Source organism: Piliocolobus tephrosceles, chromosome 9 (genome assembly GCF_002776525.5).
Source record: "Piliocolobus tephrosceles isolate RC106 chromosome 9, ASM277652v3, whole genome shotgun sequence".
Classification (NCBI taxonomy): domain Eukaryota; kingdom Metazoa; phylum Chordata; class Mammalia; order Primates; family Cercopithecidae; genus Piliocolobus; species Piliocolobus tephrosceles.
The window spans coordinates 37,068,693-37,076,903 of NC_045442.1; the positions used below are offsets into that span (position 1 = coordinate 37,068,693).

The window sequence follows — 8,211 nt, forward strand, 5'->3', positions numbered from 1 at the left end:
TGAGATGGAGTCTTGCTCTGTCACCCAGGCTGGAGTGCAGTGATGCAATCTCGGCTCACTACAACCTCCACCTCCCAGATTCAAGTGATTCTCCTGCCTCAGCCTCCCAAGTAGGTGGGACTACAGGCGTGTGCCACCATGCCTGGCTAATTTTTGTATTTGTAGTAGAGACGCGGTTTTACCATTGGCCAGACTGGTCTTGAACTCCTGACCTCATGATCCGCCTGCCTCAGCCTCCCAAAGTGCTGGGATCACAGGCCTGAGCCACCGCATCTGGCTCCACTTTTCTAAGCACTTAGAAACATTAATTTAATTTAGTTCTATTTATGGTCTCATTGTACAGGTTGGTGCCTGGTGATAAGGTATCACATAATTCTGGTTTTTTTTGTTTGTTTTTTGTTTTGTTTTTTTTTTTGAGACAGGGTCTCGCTCTGTCACCCAGGCTGGAGTGCAGTGGTGTGATCTCAGCTCACTGCAACCTCCGCCTCATGATTAGCTGGGACCACAGGCACACACCACCACGCCCAGCTAGTTTTTTGTACTTTTGGTAGAGAGAGAGTCTCACAATGCTGCCCAGGCTGGTCTCAAACTCCTGAACTCAAGCAATCCTCCCGACTCAGCCTCCCAAAGTGCTTGGATTACAGGTATGAGCCACCGCGCCCGGCCTCTCTATTTTTTCATGTGGGACCTCATCTTCCCAATTCAATTGGAAGCACCTTAAGGTACACATTTGTACAGGACACACTTCTGGAATTCCCCTGTGGGATCCAGGCCAGTGCTAGAACGTGACAGACGTGTTTGGTAGACACTTGCTATGTGACTAGGAAACTTCGTAGTAAGCTCAGGTTTTGGAACGTTTTATTCAGGGCTTTGAAAAATAGCTGTTTCATGATTTCATCATTGTGGCTTAGATAGGATGAATGAACATCATAACAAATGAGAAATTTCATCCTGAGTGGAAAAGCCTTTGGAAGTTTCTCCAGACCTTGGGTAACTCTATATTCCTACCCCATTTGTGTGGTGGTTAAATTTTATTTTATTTTATTTTTGAGATGGAGTCTCATTCTGTCGTCCAGGCTGGAGTGCAGTGGTGTGATCTCAGCTCACTGCAGTGTCCACTTCCCGGGTTCAAGCGATTCTCCTGTCTCAGCCTCCTGAGTAGCTGGGATTACGGGCATGTGCCACCACGCCTGGCTAATTTTTGTGCATTTTTAGTAGAGGCGGGGTTTCACCCTGTTGGCCAAGCTGGTTTGGAGCTCCTGACCTCAAGTGATCTGCCTGCCTTGGCCTCCCAAAGTGCTGGGATTACAGGTGTGAGCCACTGCGCCTGGCCCCGTGTGGTGGTTAAATCTGAGTCCTCAATTTAAAATACAAATGCAGAGGGAACATAGCCCTTTCTTCTGTGAACCCCCTGGGTTGCTTGTCTGCATCCTTCTAAGAAATCTTTGAATCTTCTTCATTGTTTTTTTCATCAGCCACACTGGAAGTCTTGGACATGAACCACGATACCCGCCTACTTCGTCCCAGCACAGAGACACACAGGTTCCCCTGACTGGCCCCAGTGACCGTTTCTGTTTAATTCCATTTTTCACTAGATTGATGGCAAGTTCTTAATTCTCAGTTGAAATTTATCACCTTAGTGTCCTTCTCTGTTCACTTTCTTTTTACTTGTATCTAAAACTTGGAGAAAGAATTCAGCATGTTTGTGCTACAGGCCTTCATCCTGCCTTCCCATCATGACTTTACCTTATTTAAATTAAAAAAATAATTGGTTTAACAAAATGGAAGCAAAATAGCATAATGCAGCTTTTCCCAAACTTCAGTCATTTGAGAACCACCAACCTTGTTTTTGGCTTATGTTTGTACCATAGTGCTACTATTTTCTTCAATTTGTGTACCACACAATTCACGCATTTTAAGTGTACAACTCAGCAATCATTGGTGTATGAGATTAATTTTTTTAAATTGTGGTAAAATGTAGGTAACAGAGTATTTGTCATTTTAACCAATTTAAAGTATACAATTCAGTGGCATTAATTATATTCACAATATTGCACAGCCATCACCACTCTTTCCAAAATTTTTTCGTTGTACTATTGACTTAATATTTTATTTAAGTCAATTCGTATTTTCTAAGTAAGTTTATTTTAAAAGGAAACTTTGCCACTCTACATGAAAAAACCAGTATCTCTTGATATAGATAGAAGGTAGATATAAAAATATAGATAATAAAAAGTACACATTGGTATTAAATTCTATGGTATACAGATTCCTACAGAAGCCTGTGGGCTTAAGGCCCTGAGGTGTTGAAGGCATCCTTTTACTGGTTGAAGTCTTTCTTTTTGATATAAGTGGAACTGAAATATTTGAAAGGGGACTGCTTTCTTAATGTGTGATTCAGTGTTTTTGAATGTTTGCTGTACACTTTATTTTTTTTCCTTAAAAAATTCTTTGTCATCCAACTTGATGCTGTACACTCTAGAATCATCCCTGTCTCACCAGGGTGCATGGCGCATGGTATGGGAAACCCTGGCAGACGGATGACAGCATGGGTTTGGTTAAATTGTTAGGTTGCCTTACAGCACACACTGGGTGACTTGGACAGTGTACTTAGATTTTGGCTGTAAAATGTGCAGAATGATACCAAAGTTGCTATGATAAAATGGAATCATTTATGTTGTGTTTTGCATAGTTCCTAGCATATTGTAACTGCTCAAAAAATGGCAGTTTTTAAGAACCATGCTTATTTATGCATGCCTCAAGGTTTAATACTGCCTTACAAGAGTAGTTAGCTTGTGTCCTCTGAAAAATATTCTCCCAGACCAGCAAACATCATTCTTTTCCACACCCCTTCCAGAGGACCAACTGAGTACCAGATATTGTGTAGTGAAAAGGGGCAGTGAGCATTGTGGTATGAAAGCTCAGCTGGAAAATGGGAGAGTGCAGCCTTGGGTTGGAGGCCACTAGGGCTTGAAAGACCCTGGCTGGTTCAATAGGCATGAAATATTTTTTGACTTAAACCCCATCCTTGGAATGTGCCCATCTGCATAGTGGCAGGTCACAGTATACCTAACCAGGCCAGCATTGATCAGAACAAGGCAGCACCTTTGGGCGTCAGTGACAGCAAAAGCCCCAGGTTGTGTCTCATAAGCTGCGGAGTCACAGCGCCAGACCAGGAATAGGAAGTGATACCACCTTCCACTTCCCTGGGCCACATCTAGAAGGGAGGCAGGGCAGTGGCACCTCGGGGGTGGGGGGTGGATTCCTACCTCTGCTCCGTGCTCCTGCTTGACCTTGGCTGAGTAATTTCATTCCTTCTAGGCACTGTATTTTCATCTATAAAATGGGAATAAGCATTGATTCCTATCTTACAGGGTTGTTTTGAGGATTAAATGAGATTAGGACTATTGAGCAGTCACCATAATATTTAACAAATGGGAACTTTGATCATTATCATTATGAGTAATAATAATGACTGTCACCAGCTCTTACCTAGCATGAGCTACCCCATGTAGCTTAGTTGTGGGCCCAAATGCATACCTATATTTACTACATTTAAAATTCATACAGTTTTTTTCAGACCCAAATAGTGTATAGATTCCCCTTAAAGGAAATAAATATTACGAAGCTTTAGTGTCGACTAATCAATGATTTTGATGTTGTTTAAATATGTATAGACATATTTAACTTTTTTTACTTATATGTTCTGTAGTCATACATCTTTAGTTCTTTATGTTTATTGTTCTTTCCCAACTCCGAACGCAAAACAAATGAGCAAGACACAAATACAGGTATAAAATAAATAAAAGGCAAATCGACCACGTTCATTTTGTCATAGAGGATGCTAGTTTATTGTGGTAGCGTCCTGTGCACTGCATGGAGGCTGTGGTACTCGCCAATCTGTAGGGAGTCTTGCTGCATCTCTCCTGGGTTATTTTGGGGCTTGGATCTCCCACCACATTTCTCTATTTAAAGTAGTGTACAGGAAAATCTCCTTGTGTTCAGTTGGCACAAATGCCTCATTTCCATATCATCCTGCCCCCTTCTTTCCTCAGTAACCTCTGGCATTTAGCATAGCATGACCTACCTGCAAAGCGATTGCAGACACAAACACAGGCTCAGAATCCTGTGGCAGGACCCCCTTACAACGTGGTCATTCAGATAATCTGAAAAGTTCTTGCATCCCATTTAAAAGGCATTATCATCTAAATGAAGAGCCCAGATACTGATTCTCATAAAGAACATATCTAAGGACTTTCTGCAGACCAGACATTGGTTTGAGAGACAGTGACTCATGTACTGACTGGATCTCCAAAGTATTTGAAGCAGTCTTCAAAATTAAACACAATATAAAAAAGAGAAATAGGCAAGACCAAGGACCTGGACAAGAGTGTGAAAGAGGCTAAGAACCAAATTTGTCACCAAGCTACCTGGCAGCAAGAGCCAAAGGTGAAATATACCAATGTTCACTCATTCGTTTTGTCAAATAAGAGAAAGCACTCAAGTTCTCTGAAGAGATAGACTTTTCCTGCCATAGAATTCAAGGAGTATTTATTACATGAATCCTTTATAGATGACACTTTGAAGAACCAGATACACACAGAATGTCTTTTTCAACCATTTCTCCAGGGTTTCTCTAGACTTCGTAAAAGCTGAGAGGATATTATGAAATTTTAAAGCAGTGAGGATGCTATTGGCATCTTAATAATACTTTACACTGGGAGGATGCTTGGGGTTTTCTGAGTACCTTCGCTCAAGCATTATTATTTGAGTCTCAGGACAGCAAAGGTGGCATTATCTTCAAAGGGGGAAGTGGTCCAAGAGGGATCTACATGTTCAAGTGGGAAGGTCTGAGACCACCCCACTCTGACAGGTGGGTAAGAGCAATACTTATGCCTGAGTGGCCATTTCCTTTGAAGGAAACTTTTAATCTGCTGAAGTGCTTGGACCCTGGCCCTATTGGGACTCTGCCTTCTCCATAGTGCATTGTGGAAGAGGCCACTGTGGCTTGTCAATCAGCGCCACCAGAATAACCCTGCAGAATGAATGACATCCTGCTCGACTTCCTGAAATGAGTGAGCTGCTGGTGGCTATCCAAGGTGACTAAATGAATAGACCTACTGGAAGGAATTGTTTATTTTGTATGGCCTGTCTGAATGCTGGGAAATATCTGCCAAGTGCCGCACTATTAGCATCAATCTCATTTGTGTCAAGCTGGGCTCTTGGGCAACATTATCAGCTAATAGATTGCATTGGTTTTGTGCCTATTTAAAAAAAATGATTAGCTAATAGATTCAGTTGCTACTTTTTCTGTTACCCTACCCCCATTATGAAAGAAATGCTTTCTCACTATGGAAAATACTAACATACATAAAATGGTAGAAGGAAGGAGGGAGGGAGAGAGGAAAGAAGCATGCAGAATCCAGCCGCACATTTTCTTCTGACCTTTTAAAATGCATTTCTTATGTAATTGAAATCATTCAGCAACTGAGATATAATTTTATATCCTGCTTTTCTGCTTAGCATGCCGTAAACTTTTACCCAGGTCACTTAGAACTCTTTGAAAATACTGTTTTTAATAGTCCTTTTTTTTTGAAACGTAGTCTCACTTTGTCGCCCAGGCTGGAGTGCAGTGGGTGATCTCTGCTCACTGCAAGCTCCACCTCCCGGGTCCACGCCATTCTCCTGCCTCAGCCTCCGGAGTAGCTGGGACTACAGGCGCCGCCACTACACCCGGCTAATTTTTTTGTATTTTTAGTAGAGACGGGATTTCACCGTGTTAGCCAGGATGGTCTCCATTTCCTGACCTCGTGATCCGCCCGCCTTGGCCTCCCAAAGTGCTGGGATTACAGGCGTGAGCTGCTGCGCCCGGCCTTAATAGTCTTTTAGGTTGTTTTCAGTTTTTTCACTGATGCAAAACCTCTTGGTTCAGAATCTTTATTTTGGACTTTTATTTTCCTCCTTAAGAGAGACTTCTGGAAATAGAATTATGTGGCAAAAACTGTGAACATTTTAAAAGCCTTTTCTTTCTCTGGATGTGAACACGTGGCTTTCCAGAAAGATCGCAGTTTGTACTTCCCTCAGCAGCTAGGGAGTATCTATCCTCCAGTCACCTTTACACAGTGCACTGTTTAAAGTTTAAAGTGTATTGAGTGTACTTCACAGCATTTTCTAATTTGAGAAGGTAAAATAGCAAGACAGCATTGTATTTTCATTTGCGTTCTCATGATGACTAGTGAGAATGAATGGTATTTGTTTGAATAGGGAGGTAATTTGTATTCCTTCTTTTATGAATTGTCTTCTTATTGGTCTTGGGGTATTTTTAAAGAGATTTCGTGACATCTTCATGTATTAAGAAGATGAACCCCTTGTCATTTTTACTTCAAATTTTTAAACTGTTGTGATTTGCCTTTATTTTTTTAATTAATTTATTTATTTTGTGATGGAATCTCGCTCTGTTGCTCAGGCTGGAGTGCGGTAGTGTGATCTCGGCTCACTGCAACCTCTGCCTCCTGGGTTCAAGTGATTCTCCTGCCTCAGCCTCCTGAGAAGCTGGGATTACGGGCACATGCCACCATGCCCGTCTAATTTTTGTATTTTTAGTAGAGACGGGGTTTCACCATGTTGGCCAGACTGGTCTTGAACTCCTGACCTCAGGTGATCCATCTGCCTCAGCCTCCCAAAGTGTTGGGATTACAGGTATGAGCCACTGCACTCAGTCTGCCATTGGTTTCTTTGTTGAGGTATAATTCACATACCATCGGTTGATCTGTTTAAATGTACAATTCAATGTTTTTTCATATATTCACATATTTGTGCAAAATTCACCATAATCAATTTCAGAATATTTTCAGTCGATTTTAGAATATTTTCATCACCTCAGAAAGAAATTTCATACCTCTTAGCTATTGTCCCACAATCCTGCCACTCTCCCCAGCCCAAAGCAACCACTAATCTACTTTCCATCTCTATAGATTTGCCTGTCCCAGACATATCATATACTTGAAATCATATAATCTGTAGTCTTTTATGACTATCTTCTTTCACAATTGTTTTCAAGATTCATCCGTGCTGTAGCATGTATCAGTGCATCATTCATCTTTATTTATTTATCTACTTAATTTATTTACTTATTGAGACAGCGTTTCCCTCTTGTTGCCCAGGCTGGAGTGCAGTGGTGCCATCTTGGCTCACTGCAACCTCCGCCTCCTGGGTTCAAGTGATTCTTCTGCCTCAGCCTCTTGAGTAGCTGAGATTACAGGTGCCCACCACCATGCCCAGCTAATTTTTTGCATTTTTAGTAGAGACGGGGTTTCACCATATTGGCCAGGCTGGTCTCGAACTCCTGACGTCAGATGATCCACCCGCCTTGGCCTCCCAAAGTGCAGGGATTACAGGTGTGAGCCACTGCCCTGGCCTTATTTATCTATTATAATAAGAAAATGTGCCTCTATTTATATAAAACAACGTGTGAGTTTTGAAATTTATTTCTCTTTATTGCTGAGTAATGTTCCATAATATGGACGTACCTCATTTTGTTCATCTATTCATCAGCTGATGGACATTTGGATTGTTTCCACCTTTTGGCTATTAGGAATGATGCTGCTGCAGCATTTTGATTTTAGTTTTTTGTTTGTTTACTAAAATTTTAAATTCGTGTTATCAAGTCTTGCTCATTTAGATTGTGATTTTTTTATTTGTTTGATTAACAAATCTTTTCCCAAATCACTAGTAAAATGTTCACACGTATTTTCTTTTTAATTTTTAAAATTTGTTTATTTTTATTTTGCATTTTAACTTCTAATCCATCTAATTTTCATTTTGGCGTTATAAGAATTAGGAAGAATTGGGCTGGGCGCGGTGGCTCAAGCTTGTAATCTCAGCACTTTGGGAGGCCGAGGCAGTCGGATCACGAGGTCAGGAGATCGAGACCATCCTGGCTAACACGGTGAAATCCCATCTCTACTAAAAATACAAAAAAAAAAAAAAAAAAAAAATTAGCCAGGTGTGGTGGCAGGCACCTGTAGTCCCAGCTACTCCGGAGGCTGAAGCAGGAGAATGGCGTGAACCCGGGAGGTGGAGCTTGAAGTGAGCTGAGATTGTGCCGCTGCACTCCAGCCTGGGCGACAGAGTAAGACTCCGTCTCAAGAAAAAAAAAAAGAAATTAGGAAGAATCTAAATAATACCCCTCACTTACCCCTCTCCCTCATA

The 8,211-nt window shown here is 41.5% G+C and overlaps 1 protein-coding gene across 4 annotated transcripts in view; it reads left to right on the forward strand.

Moving 5' to 3' along the window:
• Nucleotides 1-8,211, forward strand: part of PIK3AP1 (phosphoinositide-3-kinase adaptor protein 1) — a 129,774-nt gene that overhangs the window by 51,462 nt on the left and 70,101 nt on the right. Inside the window, exon 1 of one of the 4 annotated variants that reach the window (XM_023206283.2) lies at nt 572-644. The exons of the other annotated variants lie outside the window; for them this stretch is intronic. The gene's annotated coding sequence lies outside the window, so the exon portion shown is untranslated. Of the gene's footprint in view, nt 1-571; nt 645-8,211 lie in introns of those variants that run through there. 4 annotated transcript variants of the gene reach the window in all.